We start from the raw sequence: 10,994 nt of genomic DNA on the forward strand, positions 1-10,994 counted from the left end.
TCACACAACTAGGAAGAGGGATAGACACTCTAGCATAAGGGCAGAAAGTTGAGGTAAAATTCATACCCCTTGATCCCGATTTCCTCGGTGAAGCAGGAGCAGAGGTGGGAATAGGTGTTGTAACAAGGTTTGGGTGAACGGGACAGCCAGGCCTGCCGAAGGTTCTAGACACAGCCAGGAGTGTCCTCATCATCACCTTCCATAGCTCAGGTGTGTGCACATTTGAGGCAGAGTATAGGGCACCAGAGCAGACACTTCAGACTCGTTTGCCTATTCTCATCTGTTCAAAAGGGATGGGGTCGGGGGTGGGGAAGGAAATAAATTAAACCAGTTGCTCTGCTTAACAAAGCCACCGGTTGCGTATCTTATATTTTGCACTTTTCAGGTGATTTTATTGGCACTTGCATAGACGGCCTGCGGCTGGGTTTCTGGGCCTGTGATTATACAGGCTGCTAAGTCAGTGTTTTCCTTAATTATCCAGGAAATGAAGGAGAAGGAGATTATTTATTTTCTCATCCTGAATGATACAGACATCGCCAGTCCTTGGGAGTTGGCAGTCTGGATCTGTCTAGGTGAGCTGTAGCGCCCATGTCAGCTCCCACGCTGAACCTACCTGGGAACCCCTCCTCCTCCCTCCCCCACTATCCAGTTTGTATCATGAAATATTGTATTAAACACCTTTTTTGGGGGAAAATATGTAACTTCCATGTGCTGAAAAAATGCAGTTGATCTGCTCAAGGGCAGCCACCTACACTTGTTTTAACTGCCGTGGAATCACGATTCATAATTTGGCTTGAAAGGTGATTAAGGCCCCTTGGCTGAGTTTGCATTCCCTCACTCTGTACAATTATGTTGCTGTTTAGTAGGATTTAAATGGAAAAGGGTGTTTATCAAGTGAAGGCAAAAACATGTTATGCTCTAATTTGGCAAAAGAAAATGTGTTTTTTTTTATGTGAAATGTACACAAACTTTATATATCTGTTAACAACAGACAACTTTCAAAGTATGATTTTATGAAAGTTGAAAACATCCATCCATGCAGAAACAATACCTAATCTCAGGAAGGAGGGGCTTTGAAGGGACCAAGTTGTGTCATAGACCCCATGACACATACCCCCTAACTATGGCAGCCCATCCATCAGAGCTGAGTAGATAAGCCTTGTTGTTAGGCCTTGGCCAATGAGCATCTCAGTGACCACCATGATGGTCAAGAGGCTCTTCCCTGAGTTTCTTGGGTGGTGTAAGCCCTGTTGTTCTTTTCAGATCCATTAGTAGTGAGGAGGTTCTTCTAGCATGACTGATACCAAGAAAAACAACATAGATATCTATGTCTTAAATCCAGAACCTGTGAATATGTTACCTCATATGGCTAAAGGGACATGATTTTTAAAAGCAGAGAAAGTTTCTTGGCTATAGTCAGAAGAAGATGTCATGATGGAAGACGAGTCAGAGAGATGTGACATTGTTGACTTTGAAGATGGAGCAATGGACCATAAGTCAAGCAATGCAGATAGCCTCTAGAAGCCTGAAAGAATAAAGAAACTGATTCTCCCCTGGAGCCTCTGGAAAGGAACTCAGCCCTGCTAACACCCTTGATCTTTAGCCCAGTGAGACCCATGTCTGACTTCTAACCTCTGGAACAATAAGGTAATAAATTTGTGTTGTTTGAAGCCACTAAATTATTGTAATTTGCTATAGCAGCAATACAAACCTACATGGGCTCAGAGACTGATCGATAAGTGTGTGGTTAGGAAGGTTATTTTGTCAATTTGAGGACAAATAAGACAGCATTGTCCATGCCTCTTTAACCAGCAGAAATAAATTCTAGAATGAGTAAAGTGGGGTTCAGTCTAGCAACCAGGATTTTGCAGTTGGGACCATGCCTAAGGAGTGCTGCAAATCAACAGGCCCACATCCAGTTGGTTGTTTTGGCACTGGACCATTAGAACCAGCACAACTTTCCAAGGCTCACTGGTGTCTCACCCCTGCAGTTTCTGTGGCAAATCCACTAACGAGAGGAAAATTGAGAGAGAGCAGGAGAGGGAGAGGAAGCAGAAGTTAAGAGTGAGCTGCCAAATGTTTTTGGCTACATTCAGGATATTTGAGCTCAGAACCTCTTCTTTATTTTTTTAAAGATTTTATTTACTTATTCATGAGAGACACAGAAAGAGAGAGGCAGAGACACAGGCAGAGGGAGAAACAGGCCCCATGCCAGAAGCCTGATGCAGGACTCCATCCCAGGATCCCGGGATCATGCCCTGAGCCCAAGGCAGGTGCTCAACCACTGAGCCACCCAGGCGTCCCTCAGAACCTCTTCTGAACATGAATTTTAGAGTTTTAATGGCTTAATCTTAGGGAATAGTCTTATATTTCATTTATGCCTTCAGAATGTCTTCTAATGCTTTAGTTTCAAATTGCTGCCCAAAGTGGTTGATGTATATACATGTGTACAGACACTCATACATCCAAGTACATGCACGCACACATGCTTCTGTGCCAAATCTGGTAAAAGTGATCTTGAGCTTCATTCTGAAAAGAACAGAATATGCATATAGTCACCTAGAGCATGGGCTTAATGGACTCTGTCATTTTCTCCAATTTTGTCCCAATATGGTTTCCTTTTTTTTTTTTTTTAAATCACATTGGAAGCTCTTTTGTAAGATGTTTGTATGTGTAGTTGGACTATTCATTCTCTATCCAGAGAGCCATCCTAATCTAATATGTAACAAGAGTCTAAAAGCTAATCAATAATGGAACACAGATCTGCCTATAGAAGTCCCCACACCTCCTTGGAGAGGAAGCTGCACAAGAGAGCTGGCCTCCAAGGGCACTTCCAACTTTATATTTATTCTATGATGATTCAACTCCATGTGTAATTCTTTGTATTGTCACTTCCAATTATTTTTGGAACAAAAACACCAGGGAAATGAGTTACTCATTTCAAAAAGCACATTCATATTTGATAAATAGCTTACAGATTAGAGGGAAGATGTTTACTGAGACCAGGATTCAAAGCGCTTTCCTGGGGATCAGACTGAAGCACTGGATGAAGGATGACAAATCTGCGTTACCTAGATCATCTGAAGCTCATAATGCAGGGCTGGGGACCTCAGGAGTTCCCCTGAAAACAGCACAAAGACAAGCCTTTCAGTGCGGTTTTGGCCAGATGCAAGTCTCTGGGAGGCCAGCGTCCATCTCCTAACTTCATGTTCAGTAGCTCAGGGAACAGAGTGGGCCGGGACCAAGTCTGCCTTGAGAGGCAACATCCAACTTCCTGTGCCACTGTCCTGTGTAGAAATTATGTAGCTGCTCCAAGCGTCGCGCCCCTCTGTTCCTGAGTCCTTAAGTCTTTTCTCATTTCCATCTCAGTGCCCAGAGGAAGTTTGGGAACCAACAGAATTAGGTTTCTGTGTCCTGAACTCTGGGTCCTGCAAAGTAGAAGTGAAAAGTCTCTTCTTATTCTCTGCTTTCTTTGTTTATTTAGCTATTGGGTTGGCTTAGTCCGTTCAGGCTACTATCACAACAAGCCACACTCTGGGTGGCTTAAGAAACAGTAGAAACTTATTTCTCATGGTCCTGGAGGCTAGAAGTCCAAGATCAGGGGGCCAGAATGGTTGTGTTCTGCTGAGAGCCTGCTTCTGAGGTACAGACAACTGACTTTTTGTTATATCCCTGTATGGTGGAAGAGGAGAGGGATCTCTGTGGAGCCCCTTTTAGAAGAACACTACTCCCATTCATGAGGTTCCACTTGCATGATGAAAGCACCTCCCAGAGGCCCCATCTCCTAATGCCTTCACTCTGGGAGTTAGGATTTCACCATAAGAATTTGGGGAGGACACTGACATGCAGACCATAGCGAGGACCATTTAACATAAATCTGTGCTGAAAAAACATTAACAGGCTTCATTCATTCATTCATTTACTCACCTACCCCACACATACCATCTTCATAGTACATTGTATTCTGGGATGTACACCAGGTGCCAGGGCTTCAGATCCTGTCCATAACTCATTTCAAAAATAATGTTTATTCTGCAACTTACTGCAAGCAGAGGGCATGCTCTTTGGACTGGGAAGGCGACCTCCCAGGAGAATCTCCTGCAGTGGTGTTGTTTGGTCCCTTTGAGGAAGTAAGCAGCTGACAGCCCTGACTCGCGTAAGCATCTACTTCACAGGAGTTGTCTATGAGCATCACTTAAGCAAATACACGTCAAGTGCTTAGAAGTATGTCTGGCGAGTGATACATGCTTTCAGAATGAGAGTGAGGTGTGTAAGATCTGTGAAGACCTGGTTTCTGCTGGGTGCAGCTCAGAGCCCACCAATGTTGGCCAGTGGGTGTGCTGGTTGCCAACATCCTGCTTTCATGGCTGTCAAATAACTGTCCAACTGGTCTGGGGAAGCCCTCATAATCCTTTGAGAAGGGACTAAGCTCTAGCAGCTAAGGAAGGCGTCTCTTCTTTGGTGGTCTGGCTATTTAAGGCTGACTAAGAAATACCTGCACTGTCTGTAGGAGGGAGACCTTGCCTTTCTGGTCTTTCTACTACTGGCTCCAAGCCAAGAAACTTGGCACCTGCCATGGAGGTGATGAAGAGCTACAATGGCTTGAAGGTTCAGCTGATGCAGCAGAGATCTCTGTTCTGAGCCGTGCGGGTGCTTGCTTAGACATCTCCTTTCAGCCACACTAATAGAGGCCTACTAAGTACAGCATGACTCATGGACAGATGAAGGGGAAGAGACAGCAGTGCTCCTGGGCAGTAGTGGGATAGAGCCCCTTGAGTCCCCGGGATCCACCTGTTGTCTGACTGAACCATATCCAAGTGCAGTGATTTCTGAAGACACTTTTCCTCTTCCAGGAAATCTAAGCCACAAAAATACTTCAGGAAGTCCACTGGGCATTCCCTTTTAGGAAGCACCATCTTAAAAAGGCAATAAAAATAGGAATAATGTATTAAGGGTGTACCATGCTAAGAGCTTTATGTTTATTATCCGACACATTCATTCTCACACCTCTGCGAGCCCACTACTGTGATTCTCATATTTTACAAAGAGGGACGTTGAAATACGGGAGAAAATAACACATTTAGATGAAAATGTCTTCCGATATATTGCCAGGAAGCAGAAGGGCTAGAATTTGAATCTAGGGCTTAAGACTCCAGAAACCATACTCTCAAACATTGCACATTACTGTCTTTCCCAACAGGACTGTGCCCTTGCTGAGAACGGGAGCTCCAGCAGAAGATCCATCAAGACTCCACTCCAAAGTGCATGTGGTGACTGTCAGATCGGCCCCTCAGAAGGGCAGAATGAAGCCCTCCTCTGCTGAGTACTGAAGAAACTTCGCCCAGCCCCATTCATCCCAAAGACTGCTTGACTAGACACTGGTAAGGATCAAGGTTTGCTGTAGCCAAGCCCGGGGTAGGGGGGGTGGGAAGTCCCAGTCTTTACTCCATGAGGCTACTCTCTGCCTTTCAAGGGCTTTTTTTGTTTAACATGCAGCACCAATCATGGACTCCTCTTTTCAATTTAAATGGGAAGACAATAGCTTCCATGTTTGAGGCCTTTTACAAGACTCTGATGATCTTTATCTTGTGCAGGATAAATACCATTATGGTTATTGAACACATCGATCATTATGCTGTGGCTATGTCTTCTCAATTAAGCAGTTGGCATGTTTGTTGTTAATAATGTACTAATATGGGGGAAAAGGCTTTTAGAAACAAAAGGGCCAAAGTGGGATTCATTCATGGATTCCAGGTGCATCTGGCTGCCATTTCATGCTATGCTTAGAAATCAAGGTAGCATCAGTGTGAACAAAGATCCATTAGGAATCAGCGGACATCACTTCGAAATTGTGGGTTTGTATTTGGGCAGGATGGTAACACATCCTGGCATAGGACACAACCGCCATAGTGTATATGTAGGCTTTTTAATAATTGTGGTAAGAAACAGATAACATAAAATTCACCATCTTTTACCATGTCAAGGTATACAGTTCAGTACTGTTCAGTATATTCACATTGTTTGCAACCGATCTCCAGAACTCTTTCATCTTGCAAAGCTGAAGCTCTATTCCCGGCGTGGGACAACTGCCTATTTCCCCTCCCTGCAACCCCTGGTATCACCCTTCTTTCTCTCTCCGAGAACGTGACTTCCTCCTGTAAGTGGAAACGTACAATATTGTCCTCTCGTGCCTGGCTTCTTTCACTGAGCCTAATGTCCTCGAGATTCATCCATGTTGTACCATGTGACACAATGTCCCTTTTTTTAAGGCTGAATAACATCACCCTGTACGTACAGACCACATTTTGTTTATCCATTCATTAGCTGGTGCACACTTGGGTTGCTTCGACCTCTGTGTAGTTTAAATAACATTGCTAGTGTGCAAATATCTCTTTGGGATCTTGATTCCATTGTTTTTGGAAATATACCCGGAAATGTAATTGCTAGATCGTAGGGTAAATTCTATGTTTAATGTTTTGAGTAACCATACTGTTTTTTTCCCACGATGGCTGTATCATCTTCCCTTCCCGCAACGGGGATTCCAGTTTCTCTACATCCTCACCAACACCTATCTTTTGGCTCTGCAGTAATCTCTTAACATATCTAATGTCTCCTTTACATATCAAATGTGGCCTATCTTTTAGAATTTCACCAACACAACGAGGAACAATATACTCTCTGTATGCACAGCAACAGTGCACCTGGGAGACTTGGTGTGCTCGCTTGGGAGGAAAGGCCTAGTAGTTGCTTGTTTTAAGCTTTAAGCCTCCAGGTCTCTTCCTCTCTGATGCCTTCTATGAACCCTCCAGCAGCAGGCAGTAACCATCCTATCCGTGCCCTATGGCATTATATTGCCGTTATTTTTTTCCACGTCTGAGGACTGATCTTTCTAGCTTGTCTCAGGGCATGTTCAGCCCCGTGCTGTTCCCACTGTGCACAGCACAGTGTCACAATGCAGTGTGTGGTCTCTGGGGTCCGATTGCCTGGGTTTGAATCCTAGCTTTGTTATAATTTGCTCTGTGACTTCAGGCAAGCTACTTCCCCTCTCTGGATCTCAATTTTCTCATCTGTTAAATTAGTATAATAGTATCAATCCCATAGCCTTGTTGGGAGAAGTAAGTTGGTTAGCATATGAGAAATTGTTCAGATGCCTCTCTGGGGCATGATAGGTGCTCCCACATGTTAGCTCTTGGCGTGGCTGTGTTACATTGCAATTGGGTTCAAGTTGTCTGGGTAGTCCCTGGTAGCTGTGCTCTGCCCTGGTCTATCCCTAGAAAGGTGGATTCTTAGGGAATTATAACTAGGTAGATGACCTTGAGGAGGGCAAGAGAATGTAAAGTGACCCGACTTCTCTTTAAACTGACTTTTTTTGAGTATACCATCCAGGGAGTGCACATCTCTGAGCTAGTATTCTTGGGTGCTTGCCAGGATTGCTCTTGTAGAGACTGTAGGTAGGCCAGGAGCTAGGATGGGACAGGGCCAAGGCATTCTTTAGAGAATAAAATAAAGCTTTCAAGACAATTATTTAGATTCCTAGATTACATAGTCAATTTTCCAGTTGTTATTCCTGACCCTGTAGTAAAGTCCTGTAAAGTTTTATTTAAATGCTCCAGCCATGCTTCTTTTACATTATGAGTGATAAAGGGTAGTGTCCTATGTCCACCCCCCTAGAATGATGGATAACAGGGTAGACCAACTGCCACCCCACCTCCCATCACAACCACCCCCCGACATGCCCACTATCAACCTGCAATATGGCCGGCTGTGAGCAAAGTCAGGAATCAGTGAAGAGGCAGGCCATATGATGAGTGGGGCTCTTGACTTCAGCTTAGGGTATAAAATATAGCTTGGAGGGTCAACTTCCTCACTTGAAGAGCCTCCCTCTAGAAGGACTATTGTCTTAGCTCAGGTTGCTATAACAAAAATAACATAGAACTGGATGGGCTTAAGCAACAGACATTTATTTCTGGAAGCTGGAAGCTAGAAGTCCAAGATCATGGCTGGGTTATGGTGAGAGCCCTCTTCTTGGTTCATAGATGGCCACCATCTTGTATTTTCACAGGAAAAAGAGAGACACCATCACTTTAGTGTCTCTTCTTATAAGGGCACTAATCCCATCATGAGAGTTCCACCCTCATGACCTAATTATCTCCCAAAGGCTTCCCCTCTAAATAGCATTACATGAAGGATTAGGGCTTCAACATATGAATGGAGGGCAAGGATACAAATATTCAGTCCACAGCAGAGATTGCCATCCTTGAAGGCTATAAATTTTATTTTCTATTAAGGAAGGTAGTAATTTCCTTAACGTGGTCGGAGCTATCAATGCTAGTTTCTGGATCAAACTTTATTTGAAATTATTTAATCCTATGGTGGCAGGACTGGCCTGTAAGGCCCTCTGGCTGACCTGCCCCTCGTTTTCCAGCCAGAGACATCAAGGTTCAGAGAAGAGAAGCCTTGTTACCAGGCCCAAAGCTAGAGACCAGCAGAGCTGGGATGAGGACCCAGGCCCCTCAGACACTGCAGTGAATTTTCCAACCCTTGCTATTGCCTCATGTGAGAGGATGGAATGTGGCATGGAGCATTTCAAAGTCACTTTCCCTCCTGTCTCATCTTGCTTGTCAGAGACAACATTGCCTTAGGACTGAGGCTGGATGAGAAACCACGTCTCAAAATCCCTCAGCAAGCCTGCTGGCATGGCTGTGTCAGGAAATTCTCAGAAAGGAGAGCGGGAAAGACATTTTTGTTCACTGCTTCGTAAATAAGAGAAATGGTGACCATCACTCAGGTCGTACCAGGAAAATTTAGTACCACATTCGTCTTCCAAAGGCCTTTCGTTCTTTAAATCTCCTTAATTTCAGGGTTTTTTTTCCCTCACTGGCCCCTGCCTTCCAGCTCCGTGACTTGAACGGTGTCCACTCTCAGGCCTGGCATCCTTGGGGAGGAGCTGCCCTGTGTCTTCCCAGACAGTGGCGACCTTGTGTAGACCGGCAGAGACCAGGGTGGTGGGGCTTCTGGGACCAGCAGGCCATCGGCAGTGACAGAGATGAAGGCAAGAGTAGTTTACCCTTCACAAATATGGATAATTGCACAGAACGCAAAGCTGTAGAGAGATTAAGAAAGTTCAGCAGGAGTCTTGGGAGCTTTCTCGAACTTTTGAGGATTTATCCAAAATGAACCTTTACCCTTTTGCAGTTCATCCTCAGCTAATAAAAAGAAATCAATTGAAGTTATAATCCTGTCGAGTCCTCCAAGAAGCAAGCCATCAGAGAGGACAAATCTTGAGATGTGTCTGTCCTTGGAAAACTGGGTCGAACTCAAGGAAAACACTCATTCTCCTGAGACAATACCTCTCTGGCAAAGCTGCCTCCCACCCTGAATAAATGCAAACATGCCAACTGCATTGGAGACATTGCATGCCAACTGTCCGTTTGGAGATATTCCTCTCGTTTTAGACACAATGAGAACACCATGTGACTGTGTGCTTCAAAGCATGACATGCAGGCCGGATCTCAAACTCAGGGTCAGCCACAGAGACAAGACACTCATCAGCTCAGGACACACTTCCTTCGGCCAACATTGTACCAGGATGTGTAGAGCCTAGTGCTTTCTCAGAACAGCCCATGGAAGCAAAGCAAGGCGGCCTATCACCTTCTGGCTGTGGCACCTACTTTCTAGGGGCCTCAGGTTTGTATAAAAAGAAGATTCGTGTCCTCCTAATAGCATCACCACTATGAATAAAAGCCAAGTACTGAACATCTTTTGGGTGCTTATTATGAGCTGGGCCCCCTTCTCAATCCGTTTCCCGTGCTGGGTCATTGAATCACCACTGGACTCCTATGAGGAAGGTGATATTAAGTTGAATCATACAAAATTAGAAGATTTGACCATTTCTGATTTATAAAAATGGCATTTTCATATAGTTGAATCCCAGATGGCCCATTTTACAGATGAGAAAACTGAGACATAGAAAAGTTAAGTAACTTGGACCCCAAACACCCAAGTTACAAGGGTAGTAAGGACAGGCCGGCTCCATAATTCATGAGAGCCAGCACAAAATTAGCAAGAGGCCACTTGTTCAAAAGTCAGGGAAGGGTTTCTCAAAGTTACAAAAATATGAAACCTTTTTCCTTTCTTCCGCCATCTCTCTCTGGACCTATCTTGGTGATTTTTATTTGCTGTTCAATGTCACATTCACTTGAGCACAGAGATACTTGCCTTCAACCCTCAAAGGTGCCCAGGAGGCCCTATGAGGCCCACCAGCTTCCAGATGGCCACACGGTGCTTTGCTTGAGGGCTTGAGGGCAGGGAAGTCAAGCCAGGCACTTCTCTTTCCCACCACCCCACCACCACCCCAACCCATAGCATGTAGGAGACCCCTGCCCCCATGCAGAGAGGATCAGGGTGGGTATGAGGCTTACCTCTGTCTAGTTTCTGAATGTGTGGTGATGCTGCCAGCCTGGGGCAGGGTCCTGTCCTGACGCTCCACAGCACACATGTGCCTAAGTCTGCCTATACCTGGGTCCCTGTGGGGACAGAGAGCTGTGGAGTGTGAGGCAAGGTGGTTCTCAGGAGTAGCAGGGTTGGGGAGCAGATAGCCAAGGACCCTCTCGGGGAGGTGAGGGAGGTGGGGAGTAAGGTAAGGCTACCAGCTTTACTGTCCCAGCAGACTTTGCCTACAAAACATAAAGTCAGAGATAACATCGTTTAGAATTTCAGAGTGAGCACAGAGCATTAAACCAAGCACAGAGGGGAATCCCTCAGCAGTTTAGCACCTGCCTTCAGCCCGGGACGTGATCCTGGAGTCCCGGGATCAAGTCCTACATTGGGCTCCCTGCATGGAGCCTGCTTCTCCCTCTGCCTGTGTCTCTGCCTCTCTCTCTATGTCTTTCATGAATAAATAAATAAAATATTTACAAAATAAATAAATAAACCAAGTCCACAGCCCATCTGAGCTCAAACCCTGGGCAGACACCCTGGCTTCACACCCATGA

General features: G+C 45.1%; 1 long non-coding RNA gene across 1 annotated transcript; it reads left to right on the top strand.

Moving 5' to 3' along the window:
- Positions 1 to 1,343: 1,343 nt before the first annotated feature.
- On the top strand, positions 1,344 to 9,656 carry LOC140627978 (uncharacterized). The gene is made up of 3 exons (XR_012026445.1): positions 1,344 to 1,647; positions 5,201 to 5,381; positions 9,196 to 9,656. It is a non-coding gene; the product is annotated as an uncharacterized lncRNA (long non-coding RNA).
- The last annotated feature ends 1,338 nt before the right edge of the window (positions 9,657 to 10,994 follow it).

This window comes from Canis lupus, chromosome X (assembly GCF_048164855.1).
Source record: "Canis lupus baileyi chromosome X, mCanLup2.hap1, whole genome shotgun sequence".
In the NCBI taxonomy this organism is placed as follows: domain Eukaryota; kingdom Metazoa; phylum Chordata; class Mammalia; order Carnivora; family Canidae; genus Canis; species Canis lupus.